Below are 19,933 nucleotides of genomic sequence, written 5' to 3'. Positions count from 1 at the left end.
GATATTATTAAAATCCAGGTAAAATACAGCCAGAAAAACCTGTCATTTTAAAAAAAGTAGCTAAATTAAAAAGAGGCATGGATTAAAAAACAGAAGGAGTAGAGGAGATAGAGAAAAAAGCAAAGATTACTGTGGGAGAAGCGGCTGCGTCTCCCTCAGAACATTCGAACCGGATGATGTGAGCCAACTACTCATCACAAACCTCAACTTTTTAGTCCCTGAGTCGTGCGTTCCTTCCTCCTGCTAACAAGTATTAATCAAGATAACAGGCTGTTTCATGTGTGCTGCCATCATGTTTAAACATGCTGCTTTTCCTTTTAGTGCTGCTGCCATTAAAGAGGCACATTATGAGTCCCTTCTTTTCCTGGCTGTGCAGTTTGTATTACACACAAACACACACACACACACACACACACACAGAGCTCTTTTCTCTTATTATTCACCTGATGCACCTTCTGATGAAAATATGGAGAACCAGACACAACATCAGTGGACTCACATAACTGCATAAAAAGCAGACATATAAATTCAAATATCCAACTACCACTTTATTTCAGCCACACACACACACACACACACACACACACAGTCCACCAGCAGCACTGACAAGACTAAGTATGGTGGGAAAGATAGAAATTGAGCGAGAAGGGGGAAAAAAAGCAAGATATCACTGTTTGGCTCACACACAGAACAGACAGGCTCATTCAAACAGAGCTGTTATCTGCTCGGCTAAAGCTAAGGGAATCAGATAGACCTGTAAACGTGAGGGAGAGAACGACATCGCACAAACACATTTGGGTTGACAGAATAAAAGATAGCCAGCACTTCAACCAGACAGTATCTGGGCCAACACACAGTCAGATGAATTCCTGTAAAGCTGACAACATCAGAGCGAGACAAAAAAAAAGTGAGGTTATTTCACTTTGTGGATCAGCATTACAGTTCAGACATCAAAGTGGCATCTGCAACCAAAGTTATCACTCAGCGTGTTTGATTGTTGTCTCTTTAAGTCTGTTGATGTCAAATCTCCGGCGTAGGCTTCCCTGCTGATAATTACTAATGTTGCCGTTTTTAAAAACACAAAGGGGTTTCTCTCTCTCCAACAGCTAAATCAGGTTGCTTGTCACTGCATTCAAAAAACGACCCATAGGACCGTGTGATCTGACAATCCTCTTGGAAGGACACCATTTTTGTCAGTGCCTTCAAAACACAAATGACTGCTTTAAAAATTATTCTTTTTAATCTGGTTTTCTAAACCGGAAAACCTGTGGCGAGGTTTTGGTTACGTTTTAAGCAATTAAAACAAGGACATTAGCTCTGATTTTAGAAATGGACTCTTATCGACCACTCGAAGCGCTTTACATTACAAGCCACATTCACACAAGCGTTCACATTCATACAGCACTTTTCTACCACATTCACACAGCAGTGCTACATCAGGGGCAATTTTGGGTTCAGGAGTCAAACCGCCGACCTCCCGATTAGTGGCCGTGCCTGAGCCACAGTCGCCCCTGATGTCACGAGTTCAAGCCCCCTGATCCTAAGCCAGGCGCCATGAAAATGAAGAAACACTCGAGCTTTCTCTACAGGTTTAAAAGTACTGGAATCAGCAAAACAAATCCCCCATGTGTAAGTTGAAATCGAGAATGTAAAGCCAGAATGTCAACAGCAGGCGTGACGTGGGTTTTCTCAGTGGTACAGTGGCTGCAGCCCTGATTAAACTTCCGTACAAGGTCAGGGGAGGATTGTTGTCCTGGTTAACAGAAACCAGTGTTGACTGTAGGAGAACGGGTGCAAACAGGATTCTCCTGATCAAAGTCAGATGCTTTGTGCACACATCCATTCACCCCGACTCCTTCTCCAAAGCTGCATTCATGCTTGATGCAACGGGTTAACACAGTAAATGTATGGTGTGGGTTTTGATTTATATCCCCGTGTCAGATTTCATCCGTTCATATCACAACAACTGCAGCGCTGGACGGATTTATTTCATGTGATCAGATTGTATCATCCCCAGAGCAGATATGTTTACATTCTTTCATTAACTATAGAGTGACGGCTGGCTACACACGACCTTATAGAACTGGAGGTAGAGCTATTTTCATTCGCTGTGATAGAGAGCGGTGATGGTGGTGAGCAGAGATGTTTTTGTTACGTGTGTGTTACTGAAAAGGATTAAGACCACAAAAGCAGTCCTGTCCAACCACAGCTCTTGAAGGCCTCGTCTCTGTAGTGTTAATACAGACCAGGACTTGATAATAATACATTTTATTTATAGGCGCCTTTTTAAGGCACTCAAGGACACCTTACAACACACAGTAAAAGAAATAAAATAACAAGACCAATGCATAAAATACTAAATAAATTGGAATAAATATAATTGGTAAAAATAGATATGATTGCATTGGATGCTAGTGATGGAGTCAAACAGAATAGTTTGAAGAGGTGGGATCTGAAGGGAGGAAGAGAGTCAATTTCACGGATGTCTTGGTGAAGTGAGTTCCAGAGTCGAGGGGGCATCAAGGAAGAGACCCAAACTCTCAACCTGGGGTGAAGGAGGAACGGTGACACTGTCAGTAACCAGAGAGAAACTGTGGGTGGTGCTGTGGTGTGGGTGCTACGAGCAAAATGCACAAACTGTTGTTAACCTGCCTTCCTCCCTCTCCAGCCCACAGTTTCCTGACTGTGCTGTTTACTGAGAAAACCATGGCGCTGTCCGTGGTGCTGAAGTCACAGACTGATTCATAAAAACTCCCCATTTGATATTTAATTGTTTCTAAAATATCAAGACATTTCGGGCCATTTTAAGAGACATATTGTAACAATGTTCAGAGCGACCTCGGTTTCCTGAAGTAGTGAAGTAGCCGTTGATTGAGTCAAATGTTGCTTAGCGATCTTTGAACTCCACTACTATGGCAGCGCGTTCGAATGTGTACAGGCGTAGCTGTCACTTCAACCGTCGCTGTTTAAAGTCCCTAATATCAATAGGTGAGACAACCGCTTGTTAGAATATTACATGTTAAAAAGAGTTTTTGTATTATGATGTATTCTGTCACAAACATCTAGAAATAAATCATGTTTTATAACGACTGTTTTTTCTGCCTTCTATCTTTGTTTAATTAGCTTCTTGCCTGGAGGTCACTCCCAGTTACTGATGCTGTCTGTGCAGAACATGGACTGTGTACTGAAGGCATTGCACTCACAATAAAGACATCCATCTGGGAGATGAGCTATTTGGTGGTGGTTTCAAACTGAACATGATCAGAGGAGGGAAATTTAACCTTCCATCACATATTGGAAAAAAAAAAAAAAAAAATCTCATAAGATGAGAAGAAATAGCAGGTGAAAACACTGTAACTCCAACCTTTTTTCTCAGCTGACAAACAGACAGTCAACTTGTTACTGCTGTAGTAATATTATCATGGACAACTCTAAAAAACAGAACAGCCAAGATGGATTTGAAAAGATTAGAACAAATTCTTTCTTGATCAAGATGAAACCACAGTGAATCAAACAGTTGTAATTTTTTTAATAAGCTGCCTTTTATAATCAGATTGTTTCCGAGTTATGATCTGCATGTTTACCTGAGCGGCGTCTATTAATTGCTGTTTTATTGACTGAGAGGAAATTCTTTTTATCATTTGTTTGTTAGCGTTTTCCGTCTGCGGCTGCCGGTATAATGGCTGAGATTTTTTGCCAACTGATCCTCGGCGGAGATTACATAACAGCACAAGTGACACAAATTCATCACTGAAATTCAAATGAGATTTGTTTTTTCATGGTTAAATAAGTGGTTAGCTGAGAGCTAGCGCTGCAGCATTTTCTTCAGCAGTAACTGTGACAGTAGCGTTAAGCTCACTGCCGGCCTTATGGCTCTAAAGGGCTGTGAATTGGCCCCATCACCATATGCTGCTCTCCAGGCTGCTCTTTACCCACTCCTTTTTTTTTTTTTTTACTTGACTTCATTTACCTCCTGGTGAACAACTGTTTCATCCTTCTCCCCCGTCGCTCCGCCTTCTGCAATTTACTCAGGTGCTCCACTAGACGAGCAGCGTGTCCCTCTATCTGGAAAGTGTAATGTACAGGATGTAATGGCTGGTTTCAACTTCTATACTAATGGATTGAAAAGGAGAAAAACACAGGATCAAGTGATTTAAGGTCACTTGAAGGTACTACAGTCCACGAGCACCGCCTGCAAAAAGGACTTCATAGTTTCACATACAATGAACTCCCACAGTGCTGTTACTCATATGGAGGAACGTGTTTCTCTTTATTCATTACTCTCCACAAACCAGAACTGTGAATTTAGCTACTTTCTTTCACTTCATAATTATGTTTTCCCTTCCGATCACAAACACTGTCAATGTCCTGCCCTCTTGGCTGCCCTCTTTTGACATCGCCAACACCCGCTACCTGTCCAGAGCCTGAGGAGCGTTCGCACCCCGGCCGCCACCTGTTTGACCTGTTGCACTCTGGCAGGCGCTACAGGTCATTTTAAAACTCAGACCATTAGACTACTGAACAGTTTAAAGCCATTTGCACTTTTATTCAGCACAATCATGCAAAATGCAAACACAGTGCTTGTGCAACTTTCTTCATTCCCCTGCAATTTTCCACTCCAAAGAATTATATCCACACTTGTGCAATAATCACAGGCTGATAATGTGTGTGAAGCTCTCTTTTAATTGTTTTTAACTGAAGCACCAACCAGGAGTAGCACCAGCTCCTAATTTCATTGTATTTTGCACAGTACAATGACAATAAAGGCTTTCTATTCCCTCCATTCTAAAAAAAACTGGATAAGTTCCTGCGAGTGACAACAAACAGCAAATGCTATTCCTCAGCCTCCATCAATATAATAAAAACAAAATCATTTCAAGCCTGTAAAAGACAAATCTTCATGCACCTCTGTCTCAGAGAAATTACGTTCACCTACTAAATGCAAGGGCAAACAGGGTTTGAGAGAAACGTAGTGATGCTGATGTTTTATCAGCATCGTCCCAAAACGCTGATAAAACGTATCTGCAAAATGTTCACTGACACCGCCTTTCATTGTTTTCCTATAAAGTCTATTTTAAACTAAAGCATGAGAAGTTATTTATGGTTCTGTTTAGGCTTCCATTTCACTTTGTTAAGGCTGGAGAAAGATCAGTACGGTGGCCCAGAGAGCTCAACGCAATGCAGCTTAAGAAAACACATGCAAGTAGACAAAACACAGACAAATTCAGAAAACAGCTTCATCAATTTGACAACACATGCGCTGCAAACTCTATCCACACAACCCGAGTGTTTCCAGGGGACACTAATAACTGATATTTAACTCCCTGCTTCCACTGAAGGAGAAATCTTTGTGCAACCACATGAAATGATACTGTGGACCATAGTGTCCTTCCGCCTTTGTGGTAACAGTTTGGTGAAGGCCATTTCCTGCTTTAACATGACACTGCCCTCGACGTGTGAAGAAATGGATTTCCCAGCTTGGTGCAGAAGAACTTTACTGGCCTGTGCAGAGCTGTGACCTCAACCCCATCCAACACCTTTGGGATGAATTAGAGCCCTGACTGTGAGCCAGGCTTTATCAAAAGCCATCAGTGCCTGACATCACTAATGCTCTTGTGCCTGAATGGGGGCAAATCCCTGCAGATCATGTGGAAAGTTCTCTTGTTATAGCAGCATAATAATGTCCGTGGTTTAAGACAGAACATTTTCAACAACCACTAAAGTCTGCGTGTCTTTGTTGTTTTACCTGCTCTAAGAATTCCCCACTGGGTTCACCTGACATGATCAAACACAGGAAAGTGTTGAGTGTGACATAACAATCCTTAAAGTAAATATATTCTGCTGCTGACAGAGTGTGCCAGCACCCACATGGCCCTGCAGGGGTCTGCCCACTGAAAGGGACAGCGTGTGCTGTCAATGCTAAATGCCAGTTTATGCGGTGTGACTACCATGCCTACCATCTGGGACCGACATAGCACCAGAAGGCTGAGACGGAGACGACTCGAACATAAACAGGCCCCGTTGCTAATGAGACAGCAAATTAGGAAAGTTATTTACAAGTCAGAGACTGCGGTCTGTATTGATCTGAGCTATTGTACGGTGAAGCGGGACAACACAAACCTACGCCACCACACAAGGGCTCTTTCCCTCACACACACACACACACACACACACACACACACACACACACACACACACAGGGAGTGCTCACGAGGAGAGTGACAACGGGGGTGTGAGGCTGGCGGAGTAGGCTAGACCTAGTCATTATCAGCTTTCTGCTCACTCAGGAGAGCAGCTGGCAACACAAGTCATACATCATTTCCACATGTGATGGACGGGGGGGGGGTAAAAAAGAGGGGGGATCATGCAAAGCAGGATGGGAAAGAGGATAGTAAAAAGGTGAGTGGCAGGGAGGAGAATCCCAGCACACAGAGCTCAAAAAGCAGCTCAGGTCTCTGATAAAAATCACACGTAGGACGAAAATAGAAAGCAGTTTGGATCTGTCCTTCGCCTTTGTTCGCAGAGGTACAGCCATTAGAGCGGGCTGTGAGGAAACAGCATGGGTGCATTGGTTCAATGCTTCTCGTCTGACTAATATAGGTGCTCCCCGCTGAGCTGGCCATAATTGTGCAGGGAGAGGAGATCGAAAGCCCTCCTGCGCTGTATTTGGACACTACTTCACAGAGAAGAAGACACTCTCTTCACGTCTCTTTTTCACCTGGCCCACATCAGCCTGTGTTGACTCCCCTGACTGTTGTCAAACCCAGTTCAATACGGGATGTAACAATTGGACGGGGACTGGGGCGATGGGATGAACGCCGGCTGGGGGATTAGTTGGAAATGGAGTGAAAAGGCAGGTGGTGAGTGTTAATTAGGGAGGGTGTCGTTTAATACAGGTTTGAAAGTGGAGAAAAAAGCACTTAAATTGAGAAACTGCTGGGTGGGTGGGTGGGTGGGGGGGCTGTGAATGATCTAACAGACGAGGGGGCGCCTGTAAAAGGACAGTTTAAATGTGAAGCGCAAGATGCAACACAAGAGGGACACAGAAGGTGGGAAGAGAGAAATGCGAAGGGTGAAAAAAACCAGCAGGGAACCACTTTTTGAAGACGAAGTGTGGACTGTGCTGTAAAAGCACCGGGGAAGGAAAGGAAATAAAAAATAAATAAGAGCATGTGACGCCGCCACATCTTATCTGAAGCAGAGGCGGCGTTGTTCTTGTGATGCCGATGGTGGTGGTAGAAGGCATCGAGTTAGGGGAGTCATTAAAAAAATGTCTAGCTGGCTAAAGCGCACGCACTGGTTTTGAAAATAGCCTGAATAAAATCTGCATCCGTTTAAGGGGGAGTCCATCACACAGGCACTCGAACTCAAGAGGGCTTAACGGAAAAGGCCAGAGAGAGGGAAGGGAGGATCAAGGCGGAGAGAGGGTGATTTAGGCAACTTGACGAGTGTTAGAGACAGAGAGAGGGAGCGCGAGCCGAGGCGGGAGGACGGAGAGATGAAAAGTTGTCAGAGATGTTGTGGCTTCCTCCTGAGCCACTACAGGGTTAAACGAGACTGCATGCAGCGAGAGTGGAAGTGGAAGTGACGCTCTCTATCTCGCTGCTAATGAGGTTAATAATGAAACGGTGTAGGTTTGTTCCTTCACAGGCTCCAGGGTAAGAAGTATACAACGCTGCATTCTGCTGTTTAACTTGCCTTGCACAGAGCGGCAGGCCATTAGCCATTACTGAGCTCTGCTTTAATGCCATATGGAGTAGGAGGAAGAGGCAGGGTGTGCCTGAGTGAGTGTGTGTGTGTGTGTGTGTGTGTGTGTGTGTGTGTGTGTCCATTAGTCCATTAGTACGTGAATTCCTGCACTTGCATGCTGGCGTGGGCACACCCAGGTGCCCAAGAACAAACAGTGCTAAACAATGTCGACTCCACCGCCCGTGTCAATCCTGAATCAACACGGCTTCCTCTCAGGATCAAGTCAAGCAGATATGTACGTGTAACTTATATAATGAAACTTCCTGCAGCAGTTCCACTCAAATCCTTTTTTTTTTTAGGTCACACACTGTATATTCGTTTAAAATGAGATCCAGCTGCAAGGTTAAGAAGAGAATGCAGGCGCCATCTCCAGCCGGGATATCAAGTGGCTAAAAAGCTTTACTTTGACTGACTCTGGAGCGCACTGACTAAATGCTAAAATGACAAAGTGGCAGGCTGGCTGGCTGGCTGGCTGGTTGGCTGGCTGGTTGGCTGGTTGGCTGGTTGAATGACTGACTGGTGTGACTAAGAGAAGGGAAAGGAGAGTTTGCCGCTGGATCAAACCAGTTAAGACTCGCCGCTGACATTCGCTTCCACCTGCGAGATATTGTGAGGGAGGAGAGAAACTGAGAAATGTGCGGCCAGAGCTGAAGGGAAGAAGGAAAACGGGAAAAATACGACTCGGGGCTGAGAGGAAATGAAGGAGGGCTGTGAGTGAGAAGGAGAAAAAGAAAGAGAGAGAGAGAAGAGAGAGAGAGAGATGTGACTGAGAGCAATGTCTCCAGCAGTGATTTTACTGTCTATTGAAGCAGAAAGCACCGAACTTTAGATGAAATATTAATACAGAGCAAGAGAAACAGAGGGATAGAGAAAATAAAAGGATAAAAAGCATGCTGGTATTAGCCACCTCCATTTTAATTAGTTTCTCCTTTCATTTCATTTCCTCCATCACTTATTTGGGCTCTGAAGATGTAAAACTTAATTAGGGAATAACAATTATTGGAAATTATTGCCTGTTACCTAATTGTTTAGGTTATCGCCGTAATCATTATTACTCTTTTTTGCAACTGCAACCGAGCATTAGAGCCAGATGTGATTAGTGAAAAACCGTTTCAGGAATCAAACACTCAACCCCCCCCCCACCCATCCCCCCCAAAAATACTGTGCTGGTGCAGAGCAGGAAAATCCAGAGGTTGGCTTTAATTAACACAAGGTGTCGTTCCCCAGCCTGGAGGCGAGGGGCTGCAGACTGGACATGGATTTACTGAGATGAGAAATGTTTCCTCTCAAGACAAAAAAAAAGCATCAATTTGTGACAACAGTGTGAGTGAGTTCTTACGCAGAGGGAGACGCTGCAGGAGAAGAACCAGGAAACAATTCAACCAGACCTAAATTGGATATTTTTGCAAGCTTGTTTGTGCACAGTGATTTACAGTGATTGCATACATTAAATGATGCCAGTGGGTTTGGGAAACACAATCAGGGCCCATATTTATAAAGCACTTTAGGATTACTCTTATTTATGAGCTTCACTTTCAGGAAGGAGAGGGGGACCGCTCCCTCAGACCGAGTGTGATGTCACTGTTTCCCGCAACGGCCGAGTCCTGGCAGCTTCTGACACGTTAGCACAGGCCCAGTTCAGATCTGGGACTAATCCGTCTCAGGTGATCCAATCACAAGCTAACAGCTTTAAGTTCAGGTGTGAGCGCACCCAGGACGCAACTGGGCCACATGAAGGACCGCCTACTCTACTGACGTCCTCTGCCACAGTCTGATGAATCCCAACACAGTTTCATGATGAACCCAAAATATTTTACTATTAATAAACAATAATTCATTATGACACACACACACACACACACACACACACACACACACACACACACACACACACACACACACACACACACACACAAGACCATCTGCTGGATTGGCTAAAAACAACAACACATACCTGTTTATTTGCATATAGTGCAGGGACATGAGACATGGGGTGAACTGACCACATGTGATCAGATCACTGAAGACGCATGTTAATGCCAGGTCTGAACAGGGCCATGGTCACAGAGTTAGAGCTCTCCTTTAGATCAGCAGAGACGCAAGTTGTTTTTATTTAACGTGACAAATTCAATAAAAAACTTTCAATCCTCATCCAAAAAGTAAGAATGAAAAAGAAACACTCAGAGAAGTTTAGTCCGGTTAAGATTTACTGTATGTCTCTGCGACGCTTGATAAATATGGGCCCAGATCCATGATGTATCAGAGAAGAAGAGAAGAGAAGAGAAGATCTGTGAAGTACAGAGAATCAGAACTATGACTCTAAAAGGATGATTGAGATAACACTAATCTGATCTTAATAAATTAGTAACTGCAATCCGCTGCAGTTACAGTGAAGGGTCTTAAGATAAGTTGGATAGAACTGGAAGATAACTGGTTATTGCTCTACCCAGGGGAGGAAAGTCCAACTGGTGTTTTATTGCAATTATAATCATTTTAAACATCTTGAAATAACAGCTGATAATGGCGGCAGATGTTGATAACACTATGAATATAAATCTGCAGACTGTAAGCGAAATAAATATGTCATTTGCATTAATAAAGATAAATATATCTTCAGCAGTTTATGTGTAACAGATTACTTCTGGAAACCGGCCTTCCCCTCTCTCGGCGTTTAGTGTGTTTTATGCAAAGCGGTGTTGCTTTGAAATCCTGCACTGTAGCAAAAAAAAAAACGAGCCTGGTGAGAGTTGAACCCATAATTGCAAGTGCAGCAGTTACAACATGCTACACCACACGGGAGCCTCCGCACAGTCCTGGAAAAACAATGACAGTGCAGGTGCACGGCTTCGACAGTGTTGGGTGGAGAGAAAAACACCGCTTACAGGAAAAACATAGAGACAGACATATTTATTTGAAACCACGAGTGTGGATGGTTCCCATTCCCTCCGCTTCAAGTCGGTACAACAATAAATAGTTTGGAGCCGTCAGAACAGTGTGTTTACTCCTACGAGCTTCATGAGGTTAAGCTCAGGAAACGCCTTCTGTCTGTTTTTCCTGCCGTCTCCCTTCTTTCCTCTTCAAGTTCTCACTCCAGATCTTGAAAGTTTTATTCATACACCCCAAACAACAAGCCCCTCCTGCTTATTAGTGTCCCATTAAAACAGCTGGAAGCCGCAGCCTCCTGCGAGGGAGTGTGCGGCTTCCAGCAGGGCCCGTCTCTGTCTCCGCCGAAAATTGTACTTCATACCTGTTCGCCTCGTAGAATGATCATCTGTTTACCCAATATACAGAGGCGTTTCTTTTTTTTAATGATGTATCAGAATTCTGTAAAGTTTGGTAGGAGCGCTCGGTTCGGCCTTGCCAGCTTTATGTATAAGGTATGAGAGTGCAGGGCTGAGGCGATTCATTTTGCAACCCCGCGGCAGCGTAGTTTACCCACCGCTGCTTTTCTGACAGAGACCGTACTGTGTATGGAGCTGCTTAGAATATCTGGAGGGAGATGAAGCGCTGGCTCGCTTCCAGCTGTGTTTTTGAGGCGCCCGGGGAGAGGAGGGTCAAGAGTGTGGAGAAGGCAGGAGGGGATGGCAAAGACCTCGGGGAGCATGCTCACGTGGCTGCTCCGGGATCTTCAGAGGGTTAGGTGGGGATTGTACATGTTCAGCCAAGTGCACATCAGTGTAGCTCCTCACTGCTACAGTATAAAGGATTTTAAAAGACTCTCAGAAAGCGTTTGTCTAACTTCTTTCCAAGGATCCCGTTTTGATGGGCTCCAGTTTGAAGCAGGATTTGCACGAGCGTATACCAACATGAGAGGCAGGCTTAAAAAAAACACACACACACACACACACACCCAAGCACACATTGATGCGAGACAGCTAGCGATGGCCCACCACACCTCGGTGAGGATGTGCCGCTCACAGTCCAGCGACTCCATTCATCAAGCTCGACAGAGAGAAAGAGAGCGAGAGAAAGGAGACGAGGAGAGGAGAAGTAAACAGAGGCTGAGAGGTGAAAGGTAACGTTGCAAGACAACAGCAGAGGGATTGAGTGCTTGGGCACGACAGCAGGTACAGGTAGGTAAGCACAAAGCAGACAGGAAGCAGAGGAAGGAGAGATAAAGGGAACGCGAAGGAGAGAAAGGTTTAGACACCGCCAGGAAGGTTCCCATTAACATGGAAATCACCTCCTCTTCCCCGGCTCTCATGGCTCAGTGATGGCTTGGCAAAAAGAGAATGGCTTTAGCTCCTATTATTCTGCGTGAGGGGGCACACTGCCAGGTCAGATGAAAAAGTTAACACAAAAAAATAAAGAATTGTCAAGACAGTCTCTTTGCGCCCTGTCCCCCTGCCTTTCCTGTATGTTCTGTAAAAGCAAAAAAAAAAAAAAAAAAAAAGGGGCCCGGGCATCGCCGGAGAAAGTGTGATGGATTCACCTAATTTCCTCAGAGGCCCGAGCTCATACACGGGGAAAAGAAAAAGAAACAGGGACAGAAATGGCCCCGATTCGGCGATTTAATGAAGTTTTAAATTTCCCTGTTTTTCTTTTGTGATGGCTGGGAAAGTTGTGAGAGTGAAAACTCTCTGAGTGTGGAGAATTTAAGACCCTCTTGGGCTTCCATAAGGCTGGATTGCCTGCATGTAGGTCTATTGGAAAGCTTGTGTTGTATGGGGCGATTACTGCACGATGAATCTCTCCTCGCAGGCTCTTTCGGCTGCACAGGATTGTGGAAGAAAAGCTCGCAAGGGGGGAAGCGCTGCCCGCGGATCCCTCGCAGGACCGGCCCGATTTGATGTGGCTCTAATGTCGGCGCAAAGCCTCATTTGTTTGTGCATGTATATGTGCAGAAGAACAAGAGAGAGAGCGAGAGAGGGAGGAGAACAAAAAGCCACTACCCACGAGGCTGAATGACCCCTGCTACTTCAACATTGGTGCACCCGCTGGACACATGACACACACACACACACACACACACACACACACACACACACACACACACACACACACACACACACACACACACACACACACTCGTTCATGATAGAATTAGTGGGCTGCAGCAGCATTCATACGCAGGGTAAGAGCCTGAGGAACCAACCAGAGCTCTATACTGTGCCACCACTGACTCCAGGGCAAGCCACTGCTATATCAGGCCTAATTGTGCGTTGTGATATGAGGGAACCATTTCAGGAAAGGCTTTTCATGCCTCAGCGCTATCTCCCGCTCCTGGGCTGGCTGCAGATGCAGATTTATCATATGCACTGTATGTGAGAGACTGTATGTGTTGGGGGTGCGAGTGTGTGTGTGTGTGTGTGTGTGTGTGTGTGTGTGTGTGTGTGTGTGAATCCTCCAAGGAGGTCTTTAAACATATAGAATCAGCCTCAGATGTCAATAAAGAATCACACACAGGCCTTAAACTTGCCCCCTTTCATGTTTAAGTATATAGTGCATGTTCAGACGTATGCATGCATACATTAAGACACACACACACACACACACACACAAATCTGTGGCCATGAAACACAACACTGAAAAACCCGCTTCATTGCATTTCCCAGCATCCTTTCAGCTCTGTGTGAGATGAAGTGATTTTCAGCTAGCCTGATTATCACTGTCGCCATAAAGCCATTAGCTTTACTCCTCTTCTGTCTGTCTGCCCCCCCCCCCCCCCCCCACCACCACCACCTCCATCCCTCCATCCTGTTGTCTCCCTCCTCCCTCCTTCACGCTTTGGTGAACTTGCCCCCAGGACTCGCTTTCATGCATTCTAAAGAGTGCCGGCTTCACGTCTTTATCGTGCCAGTCCAAACAATGGGAGACGTCGGCGCGTGGGTGGCGATCATTGGACAGGACGACAGGACGTGGGCGACCGCGTTGGACCGGATTGGCCTGCGCGGCGCGTCCCTTAACTCTGACGAGCCCATTACTAGTCCACAAACGCACATTAGTCATGCCATTTAACTAAATTCATTATCGATGCCCTATTGAAGAGGACACAAGCTATTTTCGATATGCATTGGATGTTACTGAATTCGATGCGTCTGCTAAAGAGGGTATACGAGAAAATGATGAAGGCTGACGCCAGCACTGGTGGCTGTTCGGTCTATACGGGCAATTTTCTGTGTTGTGTAAGCGTACCATCGTTATATGGAAAGAACTACGACAACACAAAGAAGGCGGCTTCCTGTACAGTCCGTCCCTCATGTTCTATTAACATTACTTTACGCATTAAAATTGCATAACAAATTATTCATTATTAAAGACGGTATTTGAAGAAACTTTCGATGGGCAATATTAACCCCCAGGAATGGAAATGGCTGCCTGGCAGTGAACACAAATGTTCATTAACAATAGATCCAGTCGTTTACAGTGGGGCTGTGAGAGTGGAGGGTTTGACAAGTGGGATTTCTCAGCGCAGACACATTCTGCCACACTGACTAAAAATGATTGTCCGCTGAGGGTGTTTTTAAAACAGGAACAGATGGAAGAGAGTGCGATAAGGGACACGAGGGTACCGGGTGTGTGAAGAGCACACACTGAGAGAGTGGGAGTCAGGAGTGTGTGTATGTGTGTGTTTGTTTGTTTGCTTGTGTGTGTGTGTGTGTCTGTGAGTCTGACAGGAGATTACGAAGTCCGTCACCTCCCTGTCTCCTCACCTCTGACTGATCATACATGTGCACGAGTGTGTGCGTGTGTGCGTGTGTGTGTGTGTGTCCTAAATGCGTGCGCATGTATCAGAGGGGAAGATAAAAGCAGATTACGAGAGATGAAGAAGAAGCTGTAGCCACAGAGAAAGAAAACACATACAAGGTTACACCATTATGCCAATCTGTGAGTACTCCTTTAGCTCACCCACTCATGCTTCTTTGTTGTGTGCACCCTTCTTTGCCTCACTAAAGGACATAATACCTTGATTATCCCTCCTGACTCCCTCCATCTCATTCACTCCCCCGCTCCTTTTTCTTGTACATTCGTCCCCTCGTCCCCTCCATCTCTCCATGAGCCTCCTCTCGCCCATTCCCTCTGTGCTTACTCCCCTTTGTCTTCCTCCTCTGACAACTTTATCACACTTTTCTTTTAGCGACTCTTTCTTTCTCCTTTTTCTCTTTCAGGGAATAAAAAAGCGCACACAAGCCCAAAACAGACACACACACACACACACACACACACACACACACACACACACACACACACACACACACAGAGGAAGATGTACATTCCCCTGCACACACCTCCTCTTTCTCTCATTCTCTCTCCTCCCATTCACACTCTCTCTGTAACAGTCTTGCTCTCTAGGGAAATGAATTAGTAATATTTATGATGAAGCCCTCTCCTGAACTACTCCCTCTCTCTGTCTCATCTCTCCGTCGCATAAAATGACACTGATCTTATCGGCGTTACCTATGTAGTCATCTGTCAGCCCATCTATCTTTCCATCCATCACAGCGCTGGGAGAGTGATGGCTCCCTCAACGTTTTTATGTGGCACCATTGGCGAGCCAAGGTTGTTTGGAAACCACATAAAAACGGGGAGCAGCACCTGCGTCTCCGTCTGCGGACTTGTCACCGAGCAGAGTTGTAGCTATTCGAACGGCTCTCACAGGCAGAGCAGAGGGAACCGGAAAAAGTTTTCAAAGAGCAGGAGTGATGGTTCTCTGGATGCTGTTAAAACTGTCGCAAGGTAATGAATTAATTTTTGCCCCTTCGACAGCCGACAGATTCATCTATAGGCGCCATGAAGGAGCTGCAGTCGCTGCATGAAGAATGCAGCTGTGAATAATCTCTGAAAAGTTTTGGAATTCAGAGGATTCAGATTGAAGCAGATATCACCTTGTACATGAAGTGAAATATTTAGAGGGGCAGTGTGTTTTTATTATTTATTCTCTTTATGCTTTTAGAACACTGAGTGTGAAAACACAGGATTCCTCCTCGGCACTGCTGATCATATCTCTGACCGTTGAGCAGATCAGATTGAGCCGCTGCTGGTGAAATGAATGTCATGTTATGGCGTGAGATAAATGCAGCAGGTGGATCAATGAGGAGCTCAACAGAATCTCTGAACAATACATCACGTTTCTAACCTGCTTCGTCTGCTGAGGGCGAGTCACGACGATTAATTAAAGCGCAGGGGAAAAAATTACTTAATTGAGGTTTGTTGAATGTTTTGCAAATTCCAACCTTTTACCAGAGCTTTCAACCCGATCACATGTTCTCTTACAGAAAATGCAATATATGACACATATGTCTCTATATCAACAGTGATGTTGCCATATATGTCACCTACAAGGGGATATATTAATATCACATATAAACATCCTCTGGATATATTAAGATATAAGTCTATAACATATATGAAATAATCTATCTATGATGATGGTATAGCATGTTGTGAGCATGTTTATTCACAATATATACGTGATTTATATGTGCATGTTTATTAAAACAACATACATATAAAATTCTATTTGCTTATAGATGTTTTTCTTATTTTTTCTCATTAATTTTAAAACATTTCTATCTATTGTATATAATATCAACATATATTGACTTTGGGAGAGATATTTATTTATGTAACATAAGTCTTTAATATAAGCATAAATTCATAAACATACATACTTGTATGGACTAGATATATATGTATATATATGGATTTGTTCCCATTTCTAATAGATTTCATGTATAATTTTAACATTTATGTTTTTATCCTGTGTCATCGCGATGGATCTGTCCAAATGCAAGCTCAGCTTTCTGTCTCCATGAGCAAAATCCATCCACTGATGAAGACCGTGTGATGTGGTTGAAAGCTCTGGAAAAAGCTAGTGAATGAGTCAAGGATTAGCATCGTCTTCTGAAACTATTTTCCGATGGGCAAGAATGAACTTTCATGCTAAACAATGTGAACGAAAAGACCTCAAGAAGAAGAAGAACAAGAAAATGAAGAAAGTACTTGAACCTTAAATTTTGTAAGTCGTTTCAGGGATATCTTCCACAGTGTTCAAAGACTGAGTGGACTGTTGATTAGCTAACCACTCACATAAAGTTACCTGGGGAAAGCGAAGGAGAAGAAACAGGGATCAGTCTTTTATTTGGATAAACGTTGGGCGTGTAGCATTTGTTTTCTTTGTTCTGTTGTTGTACAATTTATTCCACATTTTACACCAACAGTATATTTATATTAGCTGAAAGTAACATAAATCACATATAATGTAAATGATGTTTGTATAGTGATAGGCATTAGCCCATAACGTGTTGTATTGTGTTTATAATATAGCACAATGTTTTTTCATATACTGCAATATTGGAAACCTTCTCAGGCAACAAGAGGAACTGGGTCATGTTTATTTTTATGTTTTCAGATGTCAAAGGAATGTGTTTGCACCTTCTTTTTTTTTTCTTACTTTTGTTCTATCTTATATATATATATATATATATATATATATATATATGTGTGTATCATTTCCTCAGGTGTCAGTGTAGAAATTGCTGAAACTACAAGGCGACCTGTGATACAAACCCTGATAAAAAAGACTTCAGACACCTGAAGATGAGACTGTATGTATTTCATCATGTGAGACTGTTTCAGTTTTTAATAATGTCAATATTTTCCAGGCATTAGTGGTATCGGAAAGTAATCCAGAAAAGTTATCTTTATCCTACACAGACTGGGTGTCCTCCTAAATAACCCACTTTTCAGAGTGAGTTAGAATAAAGAAAACGTTGTTCTTTGTGTTAAACAAAGTGGTCATCTTATATTTAGGTACATTTCCATCCTCCCCTATTTCAATTTATCCCAGGGAGAATTCAGCTGTGGAGTACACACAGCCATAAATTATTCAGCTACAGTAAACATGGAAAAACATGTCTGAATAAATGACTACATGGAAACAAGGGTATGGATTTTCAAATCAGCCCCAACAGCAGCACAGTGGCCCTACTACAAAGCTACATGACGCTGTGGAGGCCCCATCATCTTAATTTCCCCATGGATTACCACGGGACTAGAAAGTCATCTACTGTGCCTATCCTGAAGCTTCGTAACAGGAAGCTGATAATTTGAGATGTGATTTGATACCTAACACCCTTGTTTACTCTCAGACAATTAGCCAACCATGTATTCCACACTGCACTACCATAATTAAGAGCTTAATCAGGCAAGTTGATGTGGAATGAGAGGGTAATAGAAAGTCCCCTTTAGCACAATTTTTCACATTCGTCTGTCTTGTTAACTACACATTTTAGTGGAGCTGTTGGAAAGAGAAGTTATTTCCTCACAGTCTGACATGTTCTCATGAAAAAAACAGGCCTGCTGAAAAATATGCAGTCCAGCGAGTATTACTGCAGATGCAGGAAGAAAATATCAAGAGTCCAATGATATTTCTGGAATAAAGACTTCAAAATAATCTTTGAATAATATCCAGCAAGATACTAAAAATGAAGACTTTGTCGGCAGCGTGTCTAAATATTTGTCAGCTTAAAATGTTCAAAAAAGCGCCGGTACCTTTAAAAAAAAAAAAAAAAAGTTCATTTGATATGGATGAAAACAAAATTAAAGCTGTTCTTGCAACCGAGGAATGCAGAGCTAAAACATCAAAAAACATGTTGCTGTCCAAATACATTTGGAGCACGGTGTATGCCATTTGATAATGAGACCCAGAGGAAAGTGTGGCGAGAGCGTTATGTTTGCCAACGAAGCCTCTGAAAATATCCCACACTTTCCGCTTATCATTTAACCAAAAAACACAGACTATTCTGTACGGTAGCCTACTTTCCTTCTCCTATACTGCCTCCTCCGGGCATAAGAAATCCCATGACAGCGTTCAGAACTGTACACACAACAAACCCACTTAGTTTCTAGAATCATGTTTTTTTTGGATAGGGAGAAATTCTAGGGCACTGTGAAAAGACAATCCCACAAAGCAGGAGCGCTTTTTCGAATCTTGTTTTAAATGTACAGCTGATACCTGGTTTCGTACGCTTCAATGTAATCCTCTCCCCTCTGGTAAATGCCACGGGGAATAAGCAGTGTTGACCTTGGGAGACGCGGGGCCGGATTTGAGGGTGTCTTTTTTTTTTTTTAAAAGCCCTGGTGTGTAATTGAGTAGAGCGGCGGGGTGGCTGGCTTTGATGGTGTAAACACAAGGGAGTGCGAGTGTGTGAGGGAACGCACGGACAAAAAAGAAAAAGCGGAGGATCAGGGATACACGGAGACGTACACAAACAAAACGTGGGAATATGTGGGTTGTTCACACACACATAAACACACACACACAGGCTGCCGCAGTAGGCTAACATCAATCAGTCATCATCATCAGGATCAGTGGAGGCAACAGCCAGGAGGGGTTTTTGGTAGATTGTGGGGTTTCAGGGCAGCTGCCGGCGCCGTGAGGCTCCTCATCACCCACACTGATCACAATGAGCCCTGTTTCCCTCCAAGAACCCCTCTAGTCCTCCACACAGCCCGGTCCAAAAACAGCAGCTTTGATGGGGGTTCAACTCGACCAACAAACCTCCCACCCCAGGACATCATTAGTTCATTTTGGCAGCGGTCAATTGGATAAGAAACCCTCATCGCAGGCCAATCCAGCCCCTGACAACTCTATGATACGTTCACCTGCTCCTGCAGCTGTGAGACGGTCAGAGAAATCAAACTCACTACGTTTATTTTACAGTTTCCTTCATAACAATTATATGTAGATGTGAACAAATGCACTTCAGTTAATCATTTTTATATGAAAATCAAGTGAGTGTGCTTTTCAAACAACAACAGTCAATTTGTTTTTTATCATTTACATAATACACATTCACAGCTGCTCACTCAGCTGGAGGAGGTGAAAATTTCAGTTGCCTATTATTGATTAGCACCAGCTAGAATGACAACTGATCTACTCAACTGTTAATTAACGTTAATTCTGAGCTGGACAAACATAACATGAAGAGTTAATGTGTTGGATAATATGTACGTTGGTGTCTGCGCCACCAATTTCTATGTTTCTGTGTGTCGAGGAAATCTCGCCACTCTGTGTAACTTTAGAAATCGCCAGAGGGACGCGTCTCTTCGCTGTTCAAAAGCAGTAACAGAGTGGTGGGTCAAAGATGATCTCATTCAGTGCTTTTAAAAACGCGCCTCCCCAGGGGGCGAGCTGCAGTGGGGGACATGAGGCATAGATACTTGCTGCGTTCTAATTCAG

The 19,933-nt window shown here is 43.8% G+C and overlaps 1 protein-coding gene across 1 annotated transcript in view; it reads right to left on the bottom strand.

Annotated features, from left to right (window-relative positions):
- LOC130178997 (uncharacterized) overlaps positions 1-19,933 on the bottom strand; it is a 141,283-nt gene that overhangs the window by 32,673 nt on the left and 88,677 nt on the right. The window lies entirely within an intron of this gene.

Source organism: Seriola aureovittata, chromosome 12 (assembly GCF_021018895.1).
Source record: "Seriola aureovittata isolate HTS-2021-v1 ecotype China chromosome 12, ASM2101889v1, whole genome shotgun sequence".
NCBI classification, from domain to species: domain Eukaryota; kingdom Metazoa; phylum Chordata; class Actinopteri; order Carangiformes; family Carangidae; genus Seriola; species Seriola aureovittata.
The sequence above is the reverse complement of the archived record's forward strand: the minus strand, read 5'-3'. Positions and strand labels throughout refer to the sequence as shown.